Genomic DNA, 6,869 nt, shown 5'->3' on the forward strand with positions numbered 1-6,869 from the left:
AAAATATTTTTAAAAGGTGTTAACTTTTTATTTAAGAGAAGAAGAAAAATTAAAAAAAACACAGTAAATGAAAGATAGTCATATAATAAATAAAAAAAAAAAAACATGTCCATGGTAAAATTTTGTTACCGTGTGCTTTTATAGAGTGGAGTTACCCTTTATCCTTGGGTGTTACTGTTTGTCAGAATAGTCCAACTGCAAAAAGTTAAGGTCTTACTGACATGACAACACAATTCACTTGGCTCTAGGAATATGAATTGGAAATTGTACAACATTTACGCAAGTCCAAATTTGTATCGGATAATGTTACAGTCCAAAATTAAATCGGATAATGTTACCACCTCGGGTGTGCTAGTTGATAATGTAATCCTCTTGTAGTCCATACAAATCTACTCCTTCTTACGATCTAAAAAAAAGGTACGTTATCCGAAATATATTATAAATATAGGTTTTAGATTTTACCAAACACAACACCCTTCTTCTGAAAATGAAACCTAAAATAAAAACCAAATGCGAGATCATAGATTTTATTTTAGATGGTGGAATACAAACGGGCGAATTAACTGAAATATATGGGGAAAGTGGGGTGGGCAAAACACAAATATGTTTGCAGTTGCTCCTAACTTGCATGCTCATGCCTCCGGAAGGTTTTTATGGGTTGTCAATTTACATTCAAGCGTGCCCAGTGTTTCCATCTAACAGATTAAGCTCCCTGAGCAAGAGTATTTTTGGGTCGGTTGTGGGGGAAGATCCCTTGTCATCGATCCTTGTCAAAAAAATAGACAACCCAGATCAAATTTTTTTGGTTTTGAACCAAGTGGAACAAATTGTCTTGAGCTCCCACGAAGGATGCCGACACACTAGGGTTATTATACTGGACTCCATCGCATATTTGTTCAGGCATGCTCATGACAACACCGCAAGAGGATTCAGGGAGAGGGGTCAAATATTAATGTCAATAGCAACAAAGATGAAACATATAGCAGCTACATACAACATTGCATTCGCTATGGTTAATGAGGTCATCGATGTCTTCAAAAACAACAATAGCTTGTTGAAAACTTTCACCTCAGGTCGGGAAGTTAAAGCATCACTAGGAGACAAATGGGAACAACAAGTCTCAAACAAGATGTTCATTTCGAACCAGCATGACATGAATTCCAAGTCATGGTACCGCGAATGGCTAGTAGTTAAAAATACAAACAACTCCCTAGAAGGGAGGCGATGCCAGTTCCACATCACATACCAAGGTCTTCAAGTGCTCTAGTCAAACAAGGTTACTTAGGGTATCATCAAGGTCAACAAGAATACCATCAAGATCGCCAAGGGTACCATCAAGGTTATCTAGGGTACCAGCTGTGTTAGCTTAGGGTACCATCAAGGTTAAACTTGGGTACCATTAAGATTAACCAGGGTACCTTTATGGTTTAGTAGGGTACCTTTAAGATTAACTAGGGTACCTTTATGGTTAAGTAGGGTACCTTTAAGATTAACTAGGGTACCTTTATGGTTAAGTAGGTAAACTCCGGTACCATTAAGATTTACTAGGGTACCTTTATGGTTAAGTAGGGTACCTTACCATTAAGATTAACTTAGATTAACTAGGGTACCTCTAATATTACCATTATGGTTAACTACGGTATAAAAGGGAGTACCACTCATCTGCTGTAGGAGAACCATTTAGTTGATTTAGGGTACCATTTAGCTGCATCATGTGATATAATAAACTATTTATTTGCTACTACAACGTTATCCTTCCGTCTATTAACATTCATCTATTACTTTCTTATTTTACTAACTTTTAAGTAAAGGGTAGTTGGTTTTAATAAGTGAATTGCAAGGTAAAGTACGTACAACTGTGAAAATGAATACCCACACTGTAAAAGTAAATTATCTAATTAAATACAGGTAGATTTTAATTGTGAAATTAAAGGTGGTTGGATGTATTCAATTCCACAACAACTAATGGTCTATATAATTCAACTACAAGTGTTACTACCATTACATTTCATAACAAACAACCAGAAGTAAAAGAGAAGTTGAACCTCAACCTTATGGGCAACAAAGGTACTACGAAGGCTTATCCTACTATTTCAGTGGTCCTCTCATATTACTAAGTGCAACATGTGGCATATGAAGTAGTATTTGGTTGCATTCAGTGGCACTTATAAATATGTCAATCGGTAAATTTAAATGCATACACGTTTAAAATGATGTTTCAGTGGTACTAATAAAAATGTTTTGTTTCGGTTGTGCAGCTAATTCTCGTGAGGAACGAAAACGTAAGAAGCTATTACGAAGGGTCGCCAAGATCAACAATACCGGGGTGCACGATCCGAATGTTATCATTAGGGATATGTACATGCCTAAACACAGCCAGCGTATGATGTTATGTCATCAACTAGCCACGATTGCAAGGGGTGGCTTAGAAGAACCAATCAAAGGTATAGATTTCCATCCAAATTACCCTTTTTCACTCTATTCAAGGTTGGTAGAGCACGTTACTTCCGTAAGGAGGCTTTTTGTTTTATGTGGTACTTAGTCGATGTTGCAAAGATATCCATCTCTTTCAACTTGAGAGCCTTAAGGAGATCTCTAGCTGAGTGTTATGCGTACCCACTTTACCACACCTACCTTAAACGTTTCTTTGAGTTTTTTCAATACCTTGAGGATTGGTGGTTGGATGTGGATGAGCAAATTGGCAAGGGGAATGAGTGGGGAGTTATCCTTGCTGGTAAGAGGTTCACTACACCTAATGAACAAGGAATCAAAGTGACATATCAATGGTTGAATTCCACACAAGAGGATCCAACCGAGGCTATTACAACCAACCCCGAGCAACGCGTTGCATTTCGACGCCAAATGTTGTCTGAAAATGGATTTGATGAGATGGCTAACTTATCTCTTGTTAATGCTGAACCATTCACCTACAATGACTACCCACCTGAGTATGTCAGACGCATACAACATGCACTCCATTTGTATGAGACAAATGCGGCAAGTGACTCCGCTGAGGGTGTTGGGTGGACATCGGAGTCTAGTTTTGAGTTTTGTTGATTGCTCTTGTTGATTGCTCGAGACTGGTGTTGTTAAAGCTACTAGTAAATTAGAAATTAAAGAGTGTTTGTAAAGCTATTAGTAACTTATTAATGAATTATTGTTTTTATGGGTATTAGTAAGTTAAAATGAAATTGGTCTATCAAAAGCTACTAGTAAGTTACAAATGAATTTGTATTTCAAAAGCTATTAGTGAATTTCAATTGTATCACTGTTTAAACCTAGATTTATTTTATGAAATTTGAATCAACCTTGTGGGAGTTTATTTTCCAGACTTACTTAAATCAATTATTAATTAATTAATTGAATTGTATGTGTTCCCTGTGTTTTCCTTTTGTTCTAAAGCAACAAAGTACACATAAACACCAACCACTTAGATTAACTAATAATTCCACAAATTATTAAGCAACAAACAGTCTAAGCAACCTGCATTGTCTACAACAACAAAGTACACATAAACACCAACCACTTGGTTAAACACACCGCCACAAATAACCACCTAAATATTCTAATTCACACCCCAAAAATACCCCAATAGTTTTCCCTTAGATTAACTAATAATTCCACCACCTAAAAATACCTAACTGACCACAACTACAAAGTGTTTTGAGAAGACAATGTCCTTCTGGGCCGGACTCGATCCTTGGGCAGAATTTCATCAAATTTTGCTAATAATTCGTTGCAAGAATTGTTTGCATCCTCCAAAAACAACCTCTTCTTCAAGTTCTTCTCCTGATTTCAAAAATTGTTATACAACTTCTTCTCCGGACAAAATACCAAAGCACCCATCTACAACACAATAAACATACAATAAACATACCAGAGAGTAACTAGTATCAGGACCATTACGGGCACAATGCTTAATGCAACCAAGCATTAGCATACCACAGGAGAAACTATACATTAATAAGATGTGGTTAGTTGAATTGAACAAAATGTAGTATGACATTATATGCGACAGCTAATAAACTTATGTATCCGTCTGCTTCACCATGCCCACCACATGCTTGGGCCATTTCTCACAAGTCCCAACTCCCAAAACGGATCATTCAATTGGAAAAGAACATCAATGGCCTTCACCTGCCCGATTGGTACAAATTTTAAAATCTCACCATTTTAAAATTATATTGTTAAAACACAAACAGTGGGGTGGCCTAGTTACTAACCAATTCAGAAACAAGCTCTGAATGTTGTTCATAAGGATCCGGATATAATGAATCAATCATCCAGATTTGATTCTTCACCAAATCAATGAAAAGGCACCACCAGTGTTCATTTCCGTTCTCTGACGATCCATCAAGCATTGGGAAAAACACTTGTTTCACAACGAACATTATAAAATACATGTGCTCAAATGATTTTTAGCTTGCCTATCTCAGTACTTCTCTCCTTGATGATCTGACAGGGTACTAGGGCTAGGGCTGCATATGTATTTTCCCTGGTAGTTTGGCTTTGAGTATTTCAAGGTGGACTTTCATATATGCATTTCCTCCAAGTTACAACAGTGCCCTGATCAATGAACTTTAAGAGGCTAAATGTATACAATAAAAGGGTACTATTGCACCTTGCATGAATGAATTTCACTCACAACAGAACCATGGAAAAAAAGAAAGCGTTATGTAAAACATGTATGATGCCACGCAAAGAAACGCTCAAGGTTCTAATAATTATTAGAATTACCATTGAAGACCTTAATATACTTCATATATAAGAAACCTCCTGGTCTGGTAAGTTAAAGTACAGTTACTAACTAATGCTCATAAGATTAAGATAGGTATTCAGAATGTTGTATCAAGTTTACTACAATCAACAACCCCACTTTTTCTTAGAGCAAGATAGTAAATGGGCCATCCTTCTAATTCATTTTCATGAGAATAACACCTAAGAACTAAAGATATGAAGCATACCCAAAGCTACAGACTCTTATTGCAAAGCAACATATAATGCAAAGCTACAAAAAACTAATATTATAAAATACAAAACTTAGGTACATACTAGTCGAATATCATCATTTGGATTACTTAACAACAGCTTGCAATACTTCCTTGCAAGATTCGCATAATCCTTTTCCTTAGCCTTAATCATTATCTGCATAAATCACAAGTTAATGTTAGTAAATAATGCCAATAATGACAAGTAAATCAACTCATACATCATATACTTACTGCATAGGAAGGATCTATCAAAATCCATTTCCTCCGATTCAGAAACTCAACTGTCCCCCAGTACTTTGTGTACAAAATCGATGTCATTCTCACATTATTGATGCCAAGACGGGCTCGAGGACCCACAACACCATAACAGTCCCTTTGTGTAGCATTCATTCCATCACACTCTATGATGGACGGTCCTCCTGCATTACAAAACACAACAATTAAATTGGACATAGTCTACATGGAAAACCAAATATTTTTTTTAATCTACAAGGTTTGATTAAGGACAAAGTGAAGACTATCTAAATGGACAACCAAATATTTTTCAAGTAACTTTAACATAAACCGCTAGAAAGTAGAAAGGATAGACAAAAAAAAAAACATACTACTTTTCATCCTTCAAATCCTTCCATCCTTTGACAAAGGTCTCCAACCGCTTATCAAAAGTTGTTTCCCGAGTCATCGTATCACAATTTCACCATTGCTAGAATTACAAGATTCCTTCTGTTCAGCTGGGTTCTTCTCTTTGGGGTGCTTTCAACTTTTTTGCACCCTTGTTACTACTCCCACTAAGACGAGGCTGACTCCCTTTACCCATGCTCACAGTATACATATCAAGCTGACCAGCCTTTGAACTACTGCTAATGCTCTACCAACTATGCCTCCACTAGACTAACAAGCCTAGGAGTTAATAGAGCAAGCACCTAACCACCATAAATAACAGAGAAAGTATTAATAATTGACTTATTATTACCACATGAAAGTTATAATTCATCGAAATATATCAAGCCCAATATGTTTACAAACGTGAACATAATCTCTTTAAACTAATAACCATCCATATTTTCATTGGGATGACTAAAACACATCATAATAACATTCATGTATAACAATAACTAATCCTTATTTTGATTTCTGATCCAATAAGGAAAAGAACACAACATTCAAAAATGGTGGGACCATAACCATATCCCATGTACACTACTACAACTCTAATAACTAATCATAGGATTGTTAATTTTTGTAAATGTTGGTTGCTTGAGTGTGTACAGATTGTGGGTATCAAAATCATATCAAAATCATATAGAACTAATCCTATGCAAAGACAGAAAATAAAACCATCCTATTTAGAAGGCAGCAAGCTCAAACAATCCTATGCACCATAACCAAACAAACCACAGGATGTATCAGCAAGCTCAAACAATCCTATGCACCATAACCAAACAAAACACAGGATGTATAAGCAATTACCTGATCCGCCATAGAATTCACCGAAGTATTAGCAACTTTACTGTGCACCAGCTCGAGATCTCCATCATCACGTGGAACCAAAGGATGGTCCTCCCCATACGCAATGTCAAGAACCTGTTACACAACTACCAGTTAACAATCTCATTTCCAATTTAGCAACCCACCATAAATGATTAATCACAACTTTTTTTGTCCACACTCACCGGCAAAAAGCCAAACTCTTCATCAGACCTCCTACCTTCATCTACAACTGCTTTTAAATGGTCAAAATCCCAAACCTTCAGCCTGGGGTATACACCCCATCTATTTGGTACACGATGGAGGTGATCCAAATAAAAAATCTGCATTTTCGACTAACTTTAATTAGCATTCACTTTCTTAAAGCGTTAAAAAAACCAAAAACTTAGG

The 6,869-nt window shown here is 36.4% G+C and overlaps 1 long non-coding RNA gene across 1 annotated transcript; it reads right to left on the bottom strand.

The window, feature by feature from the left end:
- Window positions 1-3,410: 3,410 nt before the first annotated feature.
- Window positions 3,411-4,008, bottom strand: LOC110733994. Its single transcript, XR_002513734.1, has 2 exons — window positions 3,878-4,008; window positions 3,411-3,789 (listed from the first exon to the last, which is right to left on the bottom strand). It is a non-coding gene; the product is annotated as an uncharacterized LOC110733994 (long non-coding RNA).
- Between the last annotated feature and the right edge of the window lie 2,861 nt (window positions 4,009-6,869).

Source organism: Chenopodium quinoa, unplaced genomic scaffold, assembly GCF_001683475.1.
Source record: "Chenopodium quinoa cultivar QQ74 unplaced genomic scaffold, ASM168347v1, whole genome shotgun sequence".
NCBI classification, from domain to species: domain Eukaryota; kingdom Viridiplantae; phylum Streptophyta; class Magnoliopsida; order Caryophyllales; family Amaranthaceae; genus Chenopodium; species Chenopodium quinoa.